The sequence below is a fragment of the Gopherus flavomarginatus genome, chromosome 6, assembly GCF_025201925.1.
Source record: "Gopherus flavomarginatus isolate rGopFla2 chromosome 6, rGopFla2.mat.asm, whole genome shotgun sequence".
NCBI lineage: Eukaryota > Metazoa > Chordata > Testudines > Testudinidae > Gopherus > Gopherus flavomarginatus.
Genome location: NC_066622.1, coordinates 61329687 through 61348269, shown reverse-complemented (window position 1 = coordinate 61348269; position 18583 = coordinate 61329687). Strand labels below are relative to the sequence as shown.

The 18583-nt window shown below is 53.6% G+C and overlaps 1 protein-coding gene, 1 long non-coding RNA gene and 2 other non-coding genes across 4 annotated transcripts in view; 1 reads left to right on the top strand and 3 right to left on the bottom strand.

Annotated features, from left to right (window-relative positions):
* LOC127054176 (zinc finger protein 850-like) overlaps positions 1 to 18583 on the top strand; it is a gene marked incomplete at both ends in the record, with an annotated part of 1166641 nt that overhangs the window by 190448 nt on the left and 957610 nt on the right. The gene's annotated exons all lie outside the window — the stretch shown is intronic.
* TRNAF-GAA (transfer RNA phenylalanine (anticodon GAA)) lies at positions 5249 to 5321 on the bottom strand. Its single transcript has one exon. It is a non-coding gene; the product is annotated as a tRNA-Phe (tRNA).
* TRNAL-UAA (transfer RNA leucine (anticodon UAA)) lies at positions 6245 to 6326 on the bottom strand. The gene has a single exon. It is a non-coding gene; the product is annotated as a tRNA-Leu (tRNA).
* LOC127054332 (uncharacterized) lies at positions 8320 to 10374 on the bottom strand. Its single transcript, XR_007775225.1, has 3 exons — positions 10305 to 10374; positions 9161 to 9320; positions 8320 to 8439 (listed from the first exon to the last, which is right to left on the bottom strand). It is a non-coding gene; the product is annotated as an uncharacterized LOC127054332 (long non-coding RNA).

The window sequence follows — 18583 nt, the reverse complement described above, 5'->3', positions numbered from 1 at the left end:
TCATCTGCATAACCCCGCCCACGGACACGTGACACTTTCTGTCCTGCTGGTTTCAAGGGAGTGAGTTGCCCTTGGGGAGTGAGCAGGTCACAGCACGTCACAGCCCCAGCGCACCTCACAGCCCCAGCCAGGCCGGCTCCAGGCACCAGCTCAGCAAGCAGGTGCTTGGGGCAGGCAATGGGAAGGGTCGGCACGTCGGGCTCTTTGGCAGCAATTCGGCAGCAGGTCACTCGGTCCCTCTCGGAGGGAAGGAGCTGCCACCAAATTGCCACCAAAGAAAAAGGCGGCGCAATGGAGCAGCCGCCGATTGCGATCGTGGGTTGTTCTTTTTTCCCCGCTGCTTGGGGTGGCAAAAACCCAGCCCTGGCCCCAGCACGTCACAGCCCCAGCACACATCATAGCACGTCACAGCCTGGGGCAGGGAGATATTGGGGGAGGGGATGAGGGGAGAATGGGGGACGGAGAGACCCAGCCTTATAGACCCATAGGGGCAGGGAGATATTGGGGGAGGGGATGAAGGGAGGGAGAGACCCAGCCCCATAGACCCATAGAGGCAGGAGATATTGGGGTCAGGAGGAGAGGAGAGGAGGTTGGCAGAGACCCAGCCTGGAGTGCAGGGAAAATGAGGTGGGGTGGAGGGAGGTGGGGAACAGAAGAGACATGTGTGGAGTGGTGAAATGTTGGTCCAGGGAAACTGAGTCTCTCCCAGGACATGCTGTGCAGGGGGGAGCACAGGGGCAGAGAGAGAGACCCAGCCCCACAGAGCCCAGGAGGGATATTGGGGGCAGGGGAGGAATGGAGGGATGAGAGACCCAGGGCCATAGAACTCCCATGGCTCCCAAGTTGAGGGGGAGGGGAGAACCACCCCACAGCACTTGCTGGCGGCATGGCTGGGAACCAGGGGAGTGGACCAGGCTGGGGCTGGGTCACCCTACTTACCATGCAGTGAGTGCAGGGGCAGGAGGGCGGGACTGGGGCGGAGCAGGGGCAGGGGCCATGGGGAAGAGCCAGGAAGCCCCTCCTGCAGCATCTCCCAGCCCCAGCTCCCCACTGCTCTGCCTTCTCCCCTGAGCACGCCGGCACTGCTCCACTTCTCCTGCCTCCCAGGCTTGCAGTGCCAATCAGCTGTTTAGTGCGACAAGCATAGGAGGGGAGGAGAATTAGAGTGGGGGCAGCGTGCTCAGGGGAGAAAACAGAGCAGAAGTGAGCTGGGACAGGAAGCGGTTCCTCTGCACTCCACCGCCCTTGTTACTTGCTGCGGGAAGCCCTCTCCCCGCACGCCTCCAAGCCCCCTCCCCAGCTTACCTCCTCTCCACTGCCTCATCTGAGTGTGGCTTTTGGTTCCCCCAACCACTTGGCACCCTAGGCAGCTGACTAGTTCGCCTAGTGGTTGCACCGGTCCTGGACACTGCCTATCAGCAGGATTCCTCCTCCTCCTCCTCAGTAAGATTAAATCTCCGCAGCTAGACAGCTGGTGCATCTGCTGCACCACAGTCCCCCATGCCTGAGCCTCCTTGCCAAAGCCCTGCACCCGGCTCCAGAGAATTAAGTCTCACATCTCACTGGGAACTTGACTTCTTGTGCTCAGAGAGTCTCGGCCCCCCTCAGTAGCTGACCTGAGAAACACAGCGTCTGCAAAAGCAGCAAAGAGTCATGTGGCACTTTATAGACTAACAGACATATTGGAGCATGAGCTTTCGTGGGTGAATCCCCACTTCGTTGGATGCATCAGTGTTTGCCTTTTCCAAAGAAGTGCCTGGAGTGCCTTTTTTTATGTGACCCCGTGGCCTAATGGATAAGGCATCTGGTTTCGGATCAGGGGATTGAGAGTTTGAGTCCCTTCGTGGTTGTGCTTGTGCAGCTTTACCTTTGGGCTAAAAGTCCTGCTCCCTTCAGGGCTGAAACCTCTTCTTGGCTGCTCAGGCCAATGCTCTGGCTTCAGCTAGAGCCCTGGGAAGGAGTTGGGGGGAATGGGCATCACAAAGGCTGGGGCAGGAGCCCCAGGTGCTTCCAGTGTAGCCTTTGCCCTTCCTGACTTGCCAAAGAAAATGGGCAGCTGCCCAGGCTAGTGTGTAGAGCAGTTTCCCTCTTCCAAATGTGCGCCAGTCTCTGTGTTTGAGGTGGTTTGCTACATGGAGCCTGGGTGTTTCTCTGCTTCTCGCCAGCTGGATCAAAGCCTCTTGGGGTAAAATTTCTTGCCCCATGGCAAAAGTGAGCACCTTGAGTGGGAATGGTAAGAGACCCCACCAGGGGGGCTGGCCCTGCTTTCCTACCCTCTTCGATAACAGCCACAGAGCATCAGCAGCTGCCTCGCATGCTGGTCTGTGGGTGGCCTTCAGTGGGTGTTTGGCATGGCAGGGAGCAGGCTGGCTGAGTGTTTTTGTGCCTGTCTGAAGGCCACACATAGGCATGGTCCTGCCCTCCTCTTGCCCTGTCCTCGGTTGTTGTGTGGTTTTTAAGCCTTCCCTTGGAGCTGTCAGCTCCAGCCGCCTCTGCTCTAGGTGCCCAGAGGAGGAGAGGTGTGCTGGGCTCCAGCCTGGGAATCCTGGCCCTGGCACTCCTTCCTTTAAATGCCATGTGGGCAAGAGGAAGAGCTGCAGCTACAGGGACCAAAGTTGTGGACATCAGATGAAGCAGCAAGAAACCAAACCATCAGGTCAACCCGCAGGAATCTCTAGCCAGACTGTTAAGTTCTAGGACCCCACCCTATAGCGGCCAGCTGGACCAGAGACCTATCTCCAGTGGGCATCAGTGACCCATGAGGAGGAGAAAAAAACCTTGCTGAAGTTTACCCAGGTAGAAAGTAACTATACACATTGAGCTCCAAGACTTTGCAGCAAACTACAATATCTGCAGGAGGTCCCACTGAGATTTGAACTCAGATTCCATGATTCAAAGTCCTGAGTGCTGCCCATTACACCATGGAACCTGCTCCAACTTTGTTTTCTAGACCCCTGTGTCTCTCGGCTGACTGGTTTGCACTCTGCACTTATTGCTTCCCACCAGCGGCTTCCTCTCGCAGGACTCTCTCTCCTCCTCCAGCGACTGTTGTCCTGCACTATGGGATCCACGGGTCCTGCCCTGAGTCCCCACATCCCCCAGCTTGGTCTCCATTCCCTGCAGGCTGCAAAAATGTCAGGGGAGGACTCCCCTCCCTTCACTGGGTGCTCCCGGTCATATCGGCCAGCTGCACCCTCATCTCATGGAACTCGGGCAGCTGTCACTTGATCCGGTTGTACAGTCACAGGATCACTGGCTCCCCAGCCTGGATGCTCTTGTGGAAATCCCACAGGCAACACTGCAGGACTTGGCACCATTGGTTTCTTTGATATTGTGGTGTTTGCCTGACCGCTGGAACAAAGCTGCCAACTCCTCCCTCATCGACTTCCGTCAATCCCTCTGGTTGCCATAGAACCCTCTGATGCTTTCCTGTTCTGCCAACACCGCCAGGCCTCACCCCCCTGCTCCTTTATCTTGCAAGCTCTGGATGTTCAGCTTCCAATGTCCTCTGCCCTGGGTCAGGGACAGGGACAGCTCCAGTCACCAGCGCAGCAAGTGCATGCCTGGGATGGCAAGTTGCAGGGAACGGTCTGCCGGTCACTGTGAGGGTGGCAGTCAGGCTGCCTTCAGCAGCATGCCTGCAGGAGGTCCTCTGATAATGTGGATGTTGCCTCTCTCCTGATTCCTGAGGAAAGGAACCTTTCCAGGAAAAGGCCATGGATTCTGGGAATCTGCATGTGGCTGGTGGAGAAGCACCAGGAATCATTTGGCTCCTGGCACACAAGGCAATTTAAAACTGGGTGCCCAGACAGGGGCTTGAACCCTGGATCCTCAGATTAAGAGCTTGATGTGCTACCAACTGAGCTAGTTGAGATCATTTTCCTTGTTCACCCCAAGAGCGAGCAGATAGGCAAAAGAGAGGCAAAAAATGTCCCCAGAACCCCTCCTCTTTTTCTGCACAGCCGCTGACTGTCAGCAGGATTACTCCTCCTCCTCCCTTCTGTGCCTCAGTGTGACTAAATCTCCACACCTAGACAGCCGGTCCATCCGCTGCACCCCAATCCCCCATGCCTGAGCCTCCCTTCCAAAGCCCTGCACCTGGCTCCATAGAATTAAGTCTCACGTATTGCTGGGAACTCGACTTCTTGTGCCCAGAGAGTCTCAGCCCGCCTCAGTAGATGACCTGAGAAACACAGTGTCTGCCTTTTCCAAAGAAGTGCTTGGAGGGTCTTTTCTTATGTTACCATGTGGCCTAACGGATAAGGTGTCTGAGTATGGATCAGAAGATTGAGGGTTTGAGTCTCTAGGTGGTTGTGTTTCTGCAGTTCTACTATTGTACTGAACATCCTGCTCCCTTCAGGGCTGGAACCTCTTCTTGGCTGCTCAGGTCAATGCTCTGGCTTCAGCTAGAGCCTGGGAAGGAGTTGGGGGTTGGGTGTCACAAAGGCTGCGGCAGGAGCCCCAGGTGCTTCCAGTCTAGCCTTTGCCCTTCCTGACTTACCAAAGAAAGTGGGCGGCAGCCTGGGCTAGCGTGTGCACCTGTCCCTGTGCTGGAGGGTACTTGCTACATAGCGTCTTGGGAGCCTGGGTGTTTCTCTGCTTCTTGCCAGCTTGGGAAAAGCCTCTTGGGGTAAAATCTCCTGGCCCACAGCAAAAGTGAATACCTTGAGTGGGACCAGTCAGAGGCCCCACCATGGGGGCTGGCCCTGGGCCCTGCTTTCCTACTATCTTCTGATGTTGGCTACAGAGCATCAGCAGCCGCTCTGCATGCTGGTGATCTTCAGTGGGTGTTTGGCATGGCAGAGAGCAGCCTGGCTGGGTGTTTTTGTGCCTGTCTGAAGGCCACACCTAGATATGGTCCTGCCCTCAGTTGCTCTGTGGCTTTTAAGCCTTCCCTTGGAGCTGTCAGCACCAGCTGCCCAGAGAAGGAGAGGTGTGTGGGGTCACTTTTACAGATGCCCCTTCCTTGGTACTGCTCTTGCTCAGCTGCACAGAAGAGTTTTCATCCCCAACCCCTGCTTAGCAGCCCTCTGGCACCATTCCTGAGGCTGCCCTGCCTCACTTTCTTCCCACCATGTTGGGAAAGACAGCTCTCATCATTAATGGTCAGATGGGCCAACTAGGGGCAAGTAAGCCCCTTCTGTGTTTTCCTACTGCAGATCCCAAGGTCAGGAACTCACCTTGGGTGGAGGCACTGCTGTGCTCCCAGAGGGCAAGCCATCTCTGCACAAAGCATAATGACAGGGACTGCCAAAGCCCAGGCTTGAATCAGGGACCTTTAGATCTTCAGTCTAACGCTCTCCCAACTGAGCTACTTTGGCAGTTGCCTAACAGTATTTTGGCCTGTTGCTTCTCTATCTGGGATGTTTTTGTCAGCAGTCGCACACAAAAAGGACAGGAAAAGAATGGCTGCTTCACACCCCCACTGGAGGAACCCGGCGCCCTTAGCTGTGGTGAGTAAGAAGTGTCTGTTAGCTGACAGGGCCTGTCCCCCAAGAGCTGGAACAGTAGCTGCCACCTCTCCCTTGGCCCCAGGCTGTGAGAAATGCTCATTGCCTGGCTGCATGGGCGGATGTTGCTCCGTGCTCTGGAGAGCGTCTGTATAGGTCTTTCAACCCCCCGTCTTCAATGAGACAGTCTGGTAAGGTCTCAAGTGTCCTCTCCGGCCTGGCAGCGGAGAGTCTGTGAAGACATCAACCCCCCTGCCAGCCCCAGAGCCAGCAGCAGCGCCAGACCCCGCCCAGCACCACAGGGGCACTCAATGCTCTTGCTGTGGGGAAATGGCTCCTTAGTGTCCAGCTGCTAGAGTGAGAGTCAGGAGAGAGCAGTGTCTGGCTCACCTTGGGGGAGAGAAGAGACCTGATGAGTGCGGATCTCCCTCAGCCTCCCCCGCAATGCTGGTCAGTTGTATTGTCACTGTGATAGTCAGTGCTTCCCTTCAGGGCCGGCCCTAGAGGGGTCCGGGGCAAATCCCATGGAGTCACTGACTTGGCTCCTTTCACAAACTAGAGAGAGGAGCAGAACCAGGGTTATGGCTGATCTATGAGGCACTAGGTGAGTGGCAGAGGCTACAGGCACTGAGAGTTTGCCTGACACCTCAGGGACACAGGGGGAGGTGGTGTCCCAGGCATCTCTATGAAAGGAGCAGAAGAGGATTTACTTGGGTGGGGAGAGACTTGAGAGTGTCTCAGGGGGTTGTATACAGGGAATTGCTCGGATAAGATACTGGCTAAAACACAGACCTCGCTGTGAGCAGGATTTGAACCTGCGCAGAAAAACCCTATTGGATTTTAACTCCAACACCTTAACCACTCAGCCATCACAGCTGAAGTGTAAAAGTGCCCCAATGCCAGAGAAACAGGTAAAGAATCACAATGACCAGGTGTGAAGTCATCTGAACTACAGAATTCCCACTGCAAACTGGCTCCCAAAGCACAGGGGGGATTTGGGTTTGTTCTCTTTGCTTAGCCATGTGCAGTCGCACAGAGAGCGTATTTAAAAGTCTCCCCTCCCACAGAGCGGGAATAGGAAATTATTCTCAACTTGAAGCCTGATGCGAATGAGGCTGTCCGGACCACAGGGCTAGGGACTGACCTTTGCTATAGAAACCAGTGACACACGGAACCAGGCTAAGGAAAATGTTTCCTGGAGTCAATAACTGGATTAGCAGCAGTATTGTGCAGAGAAATGTCTCACAAGAGGAGACAGAACATTGGTGGTTTGGTAGCAGAAGTCACAGCTACAGCAGGGGAGGTCTAGCTTTGGTTTCTGGCCAACAGAGGAAGGAGTTTTATTATCTCCAAATTTCAGTAGAAAAATTCAGACCCAAACTGTGTGTGGTGGGAGTTTCTCTGGTTTCGTTTGTTTTTCTCATTTGAAATGTCCTTGATCATTTTTCTGGGAAAACTATTTGGACAAGGCAAAGGAAGAGTTAGAACAATTACAAATCTCCATGGGAGTAAAGAGGGTCTCTCAGCACCGGGGGAGGGGTGGAGATTTTCATGGAAGGGAGTTGAGGAGATAAATGAGAGGCTTTTGCTCCAGCAAAGGGAGCGGCTTGGGAGTTTCATTTTTACCAAGTGAATCCCCCCCCACACACACACACTGCTTCCCTGCTGCTGCTACCCCAGCTCAAATCTCACTGACACCCCCAGCATATGATCTACAGCTTTCTCCTGACAAAGCCCTTATCTATCAGAGACAAAATCCCCTCATCTGCCCCTTCTCTCAGCTCAGCCCTCTGCCCCCAGAGCCCAGGACAACCCTGACCTAGCCATGCCGGGGAGTTGGGCTTAATCTTCAAGGTCGAGCGCAAAATCTTCAGCCGGGGATGTTTCGCTCCCTTCCCACCTCGGCCCAAGCGGCAAGGGGGAAATGGATGAGACACGCCGGCTGGAAGACATCTCTCTCCCACTTCTCTATAGCCTTCTGTGACGTTATTAATATGAACTGGGACAGTAGGGATCATTGTTGCCACCACTGTTATATATGTGCACAAATATTGTGCAAAGGTTGTCGTGTGAGGTGTCTATGACAAGGTTATGATTTGCTGGTTATAATTTTGCTGGCTGTGCGTTCCATTTTTGTATTTGAAGTTATGAATATGGGCTATGTACTTGTATCTCAAATGTATTTGATTCCAAGTAGCCTCAGTATCATCAGCCCCCAAGTCCTTCAGGAGTCCATAGCAAAGAGACCCCTCCACCCACAATCCTGGACTCCTTGGGAGGTGCCTCCCACACTCCCCCCCAACCAATGGGGCATCAAGGAATAAAGTGGCAGCATCCGGTGTCAGTGGGGTTCAGTGGCTCAGGCCAGACACCTGAGCTGGGGACCCACCCCCATAGCACTGCTCGAGGGCCTGGGCCCGGAGTGTTCACAGCCCCTTCCTTACCCCTCCGAGCCTAGCCGGGCTCCTCACCTGGAATAAAGCAGAAGCGTCTGTCGGCCTCGCTGCTGTCCAAGTTCCAGGTGCTGCTGTTGTCCCACAGGAAGCGGGCCGAGCTGCTGGGGCTGGGAGAGGGATCCTCCACCTCCTGCCCTGGGAAGGCTCGAAGGTCCCCACTGACCGCGCAGGGCGATGCCTCCTGCTGGAAATCGGGGCTGGGCTCCTGGGGCTGCTGCTGCCCACACAACAAGCCCCAGAACCACCCTGCCCGGTTCTGCACCAGGGCTGGGTCCTGCTTGCCCAGCTGCATCCTGGCCCAGCTCCATTTTGGCCTTGACGGTGACTCTCCCACCTCGGTGCCTGCACCGGGAGCAGGTTTCCTCTTCCAGAAGGCTGGGCACTTCTACCTCCTGGCCCGGCCGCGAGCTCCTTCCCCGCCATTGGGGACGGTTGGGCCTCTCGGCTCCTGGGGAAGATGGCAGCTGCTTCCCACAGGCTCTGGGGCCGCCTGCAGAGCCTTCTTCCTGAACATCCTCAGGAGCCTGGCCATCCTGGAACCGAGCAGGGAGCAGATGTGAGTCTGGGGTCAAGGCAGCCTCTCACTAACCAGCTTGTTTGGTCTCTCCCCATCCCTGCCCCAGCCAGAGCAGCTCCTCCTCCCCCCACGGGGGAGCAGGGAGTGCAAGTTACACACACTGGCAGGAGTTCATTGCATGATCTGCTCCCCCTCAACCTTCCCCCTCGTCATCCCTGGGGCTGCAAGAACCGGGGAGTCTTGTCCTTTTCGAGCACTGGGGTCAGTCACAAAGACCACTGGTCACTTTGGACAAGCAGCTCCTCCTGCCAGCCCAGGACACACTCACACTTCCTCCCACCCATTCCCCACCCAGGCTAGAGAAGGAACAGAACTCAGGAGTCCAGACTTCTCCTGGGAAACCATTCCCCACTTCAAAGTCCCTAGACATAGCAAGGCCAGGTCCCCTTCGTTTCCCATTGATTTCCATGCTCAGCAGCTCCCCGGGTCCGGCCCAGCTCAGAGACTCTCAGCCTGGGGAACAATCTCCCACAAGGGAAGGGCTGGGAGCCCCATTGCTGGGACCTTGCCAAACACGCTGGAGACGGCTCTGGAGAAGCCCCTCCCCAGTCTGAGAGTGAGGGGCTTCTGGGGGCTGTTTGCAAAACTAATGTCCTTTGGGAGAGATTCTCTCCCCCTCTTTCTGCCTCTCCCCAGACAGACAGGGGATGCCACCATGGAGCCCTAATGCCACTCACTTGCTCTGGTGATGAAGCGATGGATGGAGGATGTTCAATGTCATCCCTCGCCCTTCTCCTCACTCTCCAAGCCCAAGACAGGCTGGAGAGGAGGGTGGTGACCTGAGGAGTTACCCTGCCCAGCCAGCAGGCAGGGTGATGACACTGGGCGATCAGCTGGCTGTGAAAACAAGAGTCTGTCTTATTGCCAGGGAAAGGAGAAACTTGACCAGCAGCAGGGGCTGCAGAACATCACCCTAGCGCAGGGGTGACAGCGCCTCCGGGATCCTGAAATCCCAGCACTTTACACACCTTCCTGGAGCCTCCCAACCCCCCTGGGCTGTCAGAACTGCAACCCCAACCCTACTGATGAGAAACAAACCTGGGGAGGGGAAGCTACTGACTCAGGCTCACACCAAGTGTCAGAAGTATAGATGGGACCGAGCAGTTCTTCTTTCCAGGCCCCTTTGCTAACCACTGCTGCACACTCCCTCCCACAGCTGGCAATTACAAGCAGGCCCTCATGGCCGCTCCCCTGCCTATGAGAGGGAGTGTGCTCCGCTGGAGACACTGGACCAGGGGACTGGGAGTCAGGACTCCTGAGTTCCATTGATGGGATTTCATACTTTCCCGCTATTGAAAAGTGCTGGGAATCTCCCAGACAAAGCTGCTCTGACAGTGCTAATCAGCATCTGACCATTCAAGGACGGAGCGCACTGCCCAGGAGGAGGAGTGTTTGGCTCTGGGGTTTCACTTCATCCCAGTCTAGAGAGAGGGGCCCAGCCATGGAGTTTGGCTCAAGAAGACCAATTCTCCAGTTTGTTAAGGGCATTTTGAATTCCAGTCCTGTGATCCAAAGTGCTTGGTGTCATTTGCAAATTTTAGAAGCATGCTGTCCACTCCATTTTCCAAATCAGTAATGAAAATATTGTATAGTACCAGACCCCGGACTGATCCCTGCCAGACCCAACAGGTACATCCTCTCTGTTGGACAGCCAGATATGGAGAAGGGCTCTTGGAGTCTGGGCTTTCAACAAGCTCTGCACCCACATCACATTGATTGCATCTAGACCACATTTCCCTGGTTTGCTTGTGAGACTGTCCTACGGGACTGTGTCAAAAGCCTTAGTAACACCGAGCTAGATCCCATCTACTGTTTACCCACCTTCACTAGGCCCGGAACCCTGCCGAAGAAGGAAAGAGGATTGGTTTGGAATGATTTGTTCTTGACAAATCCATGCTCACTAGTCCAAAGAACCAAACTATCCTGTTGGTGCTGCTGACAAACTGATAGTTTAGGAATGTACTCCAGTATCTCTCCAGCTATGGAAGTGAGGCGAGCTAGTAAGTCTCAGAGTTCTCTTTGTTCCCTTTTAAAGATAGGTCCTGTCTTGTTGAAGGGTGGGAAGATGTTCTTCTTCAGGGATCTCAGACGAGAACTGGAGCACAACACCTGGTTTCTTAAGGCCACAAAAACAGAGGCAGGAACCTCTTCTCTCCTCCTGGCAAAGAACCCCAGGTACCTGAGAGATAGGGACACACATCCATGAATGGGCTTTAAAAAAGGCAGTGGTTAAAAAGTTTTGCCCCAACCATTTCTTGTTTCCACAGACTAGACATTTTAGCAAATATCAGAATTCCTTGGTGCTAAACACCGGGAAACTCCCCTTTCTCCTTCACAGAGGGTTTGAACGCCCCTTATATCACCCAGGCTAAGGACTGCCCAGAGTTCGAGAACTGTCCCTGTTCCCATTGGACAGATGGGGAGGAGCCTGAGGTCCAGAGAAGGGAAGTGACCTACCCAAGGGCCTACACAGTAAGGCGGTGGCAGAGCCAGAAAGAGAAGCCACCGATCCTGACTCCTGTTCTAACAACCAGGAAACCTCCATTCCCCAGAGGCAGGGATAGAGCTCAGGAATTGAGATGGTGGAGAAATTTAATTGAAACCATTTCTATCAGAAAATTCCATTCAGACTAAACCACTTTCTTTCTCGAAATCAAAATAAATGGGATGAAAGTTCTTTGCAAAAATATTTTGTTGCAAAACAAAAGCATCTCCTATTTGTCAGAGTGTGTTAAATTGCCTCATTGCACACAAAGAGGAGACACTTAGATTACAAACATGAGATAAGATGCTTCACTCTGAGCTAAGTAGTTGCTGCTCTTAACAATTTCAAAATAAAAAAAATACAAATAAAAGAGACTATTTCAGCTAGTCTATTATGTCATAATTTGCTCTGAGCAAAGGTAATAGGACACCTCATATTGTGCACTACCCCTAGTGACACTCTCCAATGGATCCCCATCCTCCACCCACCGTGAGGTAGGTAGAAGCGGATCGTTATTATCCGTACTTGAAAGAGGGAGAAGCTAAGGCTGAGAAAGGAGAATTGACTTGTCTTAGGTCACACAGCCAGCCAGTGGCAGAGTTGGGAATAGGACCCAAGAACCCTGATTTTCAAACTAACCATCAGATCTTGAATTTCAAACATTGACTGACTTTAGTAAAGTGTTCTCAAATGAGCTGCAGACCAACACTGCACAGTAATTATTCAGCAAGTATTGTAGGAGAACTGCAATGTTAGAGAGAATCATGAACTATTCAGAGACTATTAATGCACTGAAGCAGCAGAATTCATCAAACATATAACTGGTTCTGACTTATTTCCTTGGTCTTCAAAGAGAGCAACAAGGACCTGAGTCTCCTCCCTGTCAATAACCCCCTGCTCAGCCAATCAGGGTAGAGACTGAGAACAGGAGGCCGAGGGTTTTCACCAGAGAGCCCAAAGGATGGCCCAAGTCACCAGTGGGGATCACTGCCCGAGCACTATTTCAGCTCCACATTTCTGGGTGGACCTCCCACAGTGTGTGCTGCCAAGCACTCCCCCGCAACACACACACACACACACACCGCTCCTGGTGTTGGGAGGGGAACAGATGAAAGGACAAAAGAAGAAAGAGACAAAGAGAAAGGAGGGAGGGATGGATGGAGGAAAAGGTTAAACAAAAAGGACAAACCCTAATGTCCCAGTGATTCTAAAGGACAAAATCCCAGGTGCAGAATAATATTCTGCATCCTTAAACGTGTATTTTCCATGCCTAGATTTCAACTGTCAACAGAGAGATCAGACTGAACAGGTTTCAAACCTCGAGGAGGCTCTTACCTTCTAAACAGGGACATCTGTTTTCTAGTAAAATCACAAAAAGGGAAGGAGAAAACTCAAAAGAGGCTCCTCCTGGAGCTCACGTCCATGAACCTGAATACTCTCTCAGTCCTCAAAAAGAGACCTGGAGAAGGAGACTTGCTGAAGCAAAGCCGCAGAGGTCTCTGAGGTTTCCCCGGGCCTTCGCCCCTGTCCTACCTGGCTGATGTTGCATCTTTCTGTGAGGTCACCACCTCCCCACCACCTTTGACCAATAGTCTGAGGTCCTGCAAAAGGCCTTTGTGATGTCACTGCCACACCTCTCCCTTGCTGTGATAGTGTCCTGCCCCTGGCCAGGCACTTTGGAGGTTTGAGCTACTCCCTGTGGATCACCCCACTCAAGGAGCATTCGTTCTAGGAAGCAAGCCGGCTAGACAGTAATACATCAGACGCTTCTCCCAGCACTACACTCAGTTTTTCAGAAATTAGTCAACTTTATGGCCAGAAGAGACCATTAGAGCATCTAATCTGACCCCCTGCATAGCGCAGACCTCCTGTATGACACAATAGCTACTTTTGGGGCAAACACATTCCACAAAGGCATCTAGTTTTCATTAAATGACATCAGAAAATGGCAAATCCACCACTTTCCTTGGTAGCTTGTTCCTGTGGTGAATCATCCTCACTGTTGCATATTTGTGTCTTATTTGTAATATTAATTTGTCTCTTTTCACCTTCCAGCCATTGGGTCTTGTTATGACTTTCTCTGCTAGACTAAAGAGCCCTTTCATACCCAATCTTTTCTCTCCATTAAGGCCCTTCAACACTTCAATGAAGTCACCTTTCAATCTTCTTTTGATAAGCTAAACAGGTTGAGCTCGTTCAATAGCTCACTAGAAGGCATTTTTCTCCAGCCCTCAGAACATTTGTTGGCTCTTTGCTCATCAGAATCCTGAACCCCAACTGGATGTGGTTCTTGTTCTTCTGCACAACATAGCTCCTGGAGAAGAGGGATCTGCAAATGCACATTCATATGATAAATTTATTTAATTGATGAAAACATAAACTAGACACTAAGAGGATTGGAACTGATTTCAGCTGATGGACAGCTTCGCTAGGTTTTTATGCATCTGGACAGTGAAATGTTGAATGTTTACATTCATATCAAGCCCCCCATATAGTGGAGCTCCTGAACATAATGGAGAATGGAAATGAAAATGTTTTTCTTTTTTTTAAAAAAAAAGAAAGAAAGTTATAGAAGAACACTGGGGTTTGAAGTGAGGACCACATGAGCTGCAAACAAACACTCTACCACTGAGCTATACCCCCATGATAACAGGTGCATGGAATCGTGATCTCCAGGACTTTGAAGGACAAACCCTCCTTCACCATTCCCAGACCACAGATGGTTTTAAAAATGGGGTTTTATTAAACTTCTTAAATGTGGTAAACACCACAACTTGCACACCTACCGATATAGCTTCTCCCACTGACATAGCTGCCACCTCTTGGGGAAGTGAATCAACTACACCCACAGGAAAACTCCCTCCCCTCAGCATAGAGCACTGATTCTCAAACTATGTCAGGACCCCAATGTGAGATGTGACCCTGTTTAATGGGATTGCCAGGGCTGGCATTAGACTTGTTGGTGCCTGGGGCTGAAGCCAAAAGTCTGAGTCCCACCACCCAGGGCTGAATCCCTCAAGCTCTGTTTTTCGCCCTCCCCCAACTGGGGCAGGGCTCAGGCTTTGTCTCCTCTGCCTCTGCTCAGTGTGGAGGGGCTTGGTCCCTCTTTCCAGGGCCATGTAGTAAGGTGTTTTTCAGCAGAAGGGGGTTGTAGTGAAAGGAAGTTTGAGAAACCCTGGCAAAGAGCCTCTGAATATGTCTAGACTTGGCTCCCTGTGGCACCATGGGTTATCAGACACTGAAAATACAGCCATGCAGACACCACACACCAACCTTGCCTAGCAGGCAAGAATCAAACCTCCACAGAGAGATGCCTGTTGTTTTTTAACCCAGCTCCCTAAGCACTCAGCCACAACCACTTAACAAAGGGGCTTTTCTACACTATGGTTCTGGTCTCACTGAAGGGTTATTTCCAATTGTTTGCTCAGACCAGCATTAGGGAAAATGGTGCCCTGGGCAAAACTTATACTTTGGCACTTCCCCATTGCCCCTGAATGATCCCCACTCCCCCTTTACTGCTAGCTCCTGCAAGCCGAACCCTTGCACCTCCTTCACCCCTAATCTTGCCCCCTCCTGTGCCCCCTTTGTCCTTAACTCTCTGTGCCACCAGCCACTGCCCCTCTTCTGCAGCCCCTTCACATGGTTCCAGTGCTGGAGGCCCTGCACTTGTTCTCCCTTTCCCTGGGCTTTGGCATCACTAGCCCTGCTTAGCAAGTAGGGTTCAGTGGTTCCCAAAATGTGGGACATGACTCCTAGGGGGACACAGAGGAACATTCTTGGGGGCACCTCATGGCCAGCCCCCATGGAGGAAGCACCATTCAGCCTCACTCTGTCCCAGCTCTTCCCCAACCTCACCCTTATCCTGGGGCTCTGGCTTCCAGCTTGGCCTTGACCCCTTTACCCGTCTGCACCTTTCTCTCCAGCAAGCAATAGCCCCACTACCAGCCTTGGTTCTTGACTGCGGCTTCCAAGGGTCTACCGCCATGGTTAAGAGGGCACAGTGTGAAATGTTTGGGGACCACTGGTTTAGGGTGATGTCCTCAATCATTTCTACAAAGTCCAATAAAAGCTATTCCTCATCCACCCACCCACCCCTCCATCAGGAAGGACTAGGTATGTTCTGCTGCCCTTCAGTCATACAGGAAGGATAATAACATTTCATTCCATTCAATCCTAAAGTGATTTGTAACCCACCACCAGCCAAAACTGGTCATTTTGGGAAAGCAGCCCCATGATGCTGCATACCTAAGCAGAGTAGGTGTGTCTATGCAAACACGGTCTGTTCCTGAAGTCTTTCCCACAGCTGGTCACTAGGTGTGAGGGGGGAGTTCATTCAGCCCCTGCTTCCACTTAGTATTTAAAAACACCTTAGTGTCCCTGTCTCTGCTGGCCTTAGATTTCTCATCTTGTCCATTTCCTGACATCTCAGCTGAGGTGACTGAGTGGTTAAGGAAATAGACTGCTAATCCATTGTGCTCTGCACTCATGGGTTCAAATCTCATCTTCATTGGATGTGTTTAGTCTTCACTCCTCCTTTCTAAACAACCATCTCCCCTGCAAACAAAAGCCTGCTCAGAAACCCCCTTGCTTTAAACAAAATGTCTAAATCTCGCATTTCTAAAAATAAAATTCTCTAGTCCTGTATGTCTTAGCTTTTATCTCAAAACGTAACAGCCTCATAATCTCCTCCAAACACCCTGAGACCTCCCCAAATTATTAAAATACCCCAGTTCTCAGCAAGGCCATGACAGTGACCCACAGCTAGAGTGTCTAGGCTAAGCTGTTCTGAATGAGGCAACTCAAACATTTTCTCCCTGATTCCCTTGGCAAGGTCTGATTGGGAAAACAAAATTCCCCAAACTGAAAATCTTCAGCTGAAAAACCAGTACTAGCCATTTGGGGACTTTGGTTTGAATGTATTATTATTATTATCTTCTGATTTATGAATCAGTTTTGTCATCCAGGTGTGTTTCCAGCTGTTGATTTGTGAGGGAGACATGCCAAGCCATGATGTCTCTTCCTCTCTTTCATAGTTTCTTCCAACTTTCTAGAAAGCTCCTTTGCTATTATGTGAGGGCGGAGGAGTCTGCAGCTCTACCCTGGCAAAGAGGGGGTGACCACGAGAAGGGGCTGCCACACCAGGGGTTCTTCCTGGAAACCATGGGGGAGCCAAGAGCACACAGGCCTGTCAATCCAGAGCCACTTGGGAATGGTGAGGTGATGGCCTACCACCATCTCCTTGAGAAGGACATTGTGATCCTGTACACAAAGAGGGTTATGCACGGGGAAGTTCACCAAGGCACAGTTAATCGTGAGTGGGAGGAGAAGGACACGTCTGAGGAGCAGATTCCTGACCCAGATGGGGCTACAAAAGTATCTGGGAGCAGCTGGAGCAGCAGCCAGACATCTCCGAGAGTCTGGTCTCCAAATAGATGATGGTTTTCACGATCGGGTTCCCCATCAGGGGATCAAAGACATATGGGATGGGAGCAGAGCCTGAGAGTGCTAGAGGATTGTGGGAGCAAGAGCCTGAGGAAAAGCTGCAGGAGAAGCAGCAGCACCATGGACTGGGGATAGTGGAGCAGAGAGACATAGGGGGCTGCCCAAGGGTCAATGGGGAAACACGCCTGGGGTGGCAAGACCCTGGGACAGAGAGAGCTGTGGTGGTGCAGCCGCAGATGCTGAGGGGCTGTGGGACCTGGATGAAGGTCCCCAGGGTGAAGCCCCCCGTCCTGCATATGGCCTGGATCCCTATGCAGACCCAGGAGGGGTCTGGCTGGCTGGTTGTTTGGGTTCTCCAGGATATTGGCTGGGAGGCCCTGTTGGGGGACTGTGTCTCTTTGGGACAGGATCCAGGCCCTGATCCTGTAACAGAGAGGGTTTGAATTCAAATCCAGGGAACCAATTGGGTAAGACGGAAATGGTCAGTGAAAATGCAAATGACGTGGCTGGCAGGGGGGAAGGGCTGCTGGGCTCAGGGTACCTGCCTGCCTGTAACCAGCCCCCTGGGGCTGAGTGGGAGGGAAAGATGCTCCCCACCTCCCCTGCACACCGGAGAGGGGGCTCACGCTGGCTCTGAGGCTGTGACCAAAGCAAGGAGCTCGCTGCCTGCTCCCACTCGAACCGCCATTCCCTAAGCCCCTCCCAGAGCTGGGGAGGAAAGCCAGTGCCCTGCCCTTACTGGAACCGTCACTTTGCAGGCCCTTCCCAGAGCTGAGGAGGGAAGGCAACGCCTCAACCCCGCTCGAACTGCTACTCCCCTGGCCCCTGCCAGAGCTGGGGAGGGAAGCCAGCGCCCCGCGCCCGCACGAACGGACACTCCCCAGTCCCCTGGCGGAGCTGGGAAGGGAACCTAGCGCCCCGCCCCTGCAGGAAAGACCGCTTCCCAGTCCCCTCTCAGAGCTGGGAGGGGAACCCAGCGCACCAGCCCCGCAGGAACGGCCAGTCCCCTCGCAAAGCTGGGGAGGGGAGGTAGCACCCTGCCCCTGCAGGAATGGCTGCTCCCCAGTCCCCTCGCAGAGGTGGGGAGGGAAAGCAGTGCCCCGCCCCCGATGGAATGGTGGCCCCACAGTCCATTCGCAGAGGTGCGGAGGGATGGCAGCGCCCCGAACCTCAAGGAACGGCCGCTCCCCAGTCTTCTGGAAGAGCTGGGGAGGGAACCCAGCGCCCCAACTCTGTAGGAACTGCCGCTCCCCAGTCCCCTGGTAGTGCTTGGGAGGGATGGCACTGACCTGCACCAGCAGGAACGGCCACTACCCAGTTCCCTCGCACAGCTGTAGAGGGAACCCAGCGCTCCGCAGCTCCCCAGTACCTTGGCAGGGGTGGGGAGGGAAGGCAGCCCCCCGCACCAGCCGGAATGGCAGTTCCCCAGTCCCCTCGCAGAGCTGGGAAGGGAACCCAGCACCCCATCCCCGCAGGAACGGCCGCTCCCCAGTCCCCTCGCAGAGCTTGGGAGGGATCCCAGTACCCAGCCCCCGCTTGAACTGCTGTTGCTCAGTCTCCTAGCAGAGCTGGGGAAGGAAGCCAGCACCCTGCCCCCACTGGAACCGCCGCTCCCCATGCCCCTCAAATAGCTGGGGAGGGAACCCAGTGCCCCGCCCCCGCAGGAACGGCCGCTCCCCATGCCCCTCTAATAGCTGGGAAGGGAACCCAGCTCCCCGCCCCCGCAGGAACGGCCGCTCCTCAGTCCCTTGCAGAGCTGGGGAGGGAAGGCAGCGCCCCGCCCCCACTGGAGCCGCCACTCCCCAGGCTCCTCCCAGAGGTGGGGAGCGAAACCAGTGCCCCGCCCCCGCTCGAACCGCCACTCTTCAGGCCCCTCCCAGAACAGCTGGTGCTCTGCCCCTCCTCTAATCGCCACTCCACAGGCCCCTTCCAGAGTTGGGGAGGGAACCCAGAGACCTGGCCCAATCAAACCGCCACCCCCCAGGCCTCTACCACAGCTTGGAAGGGATGCAAGCTCCCCGCCCCCGCTCGAACCGCCACCCCCCAGGCCTCTACCAGAGCTGGGGATGGAATCCACCGCCCTGCTCCCACTCGAACTGCCACTCCTCACTCCCCTCCCAGAGCAGGGGAGGGATCCCAGCTCCCCACCCCCGCTGCAACCGCCTCTCTCCAG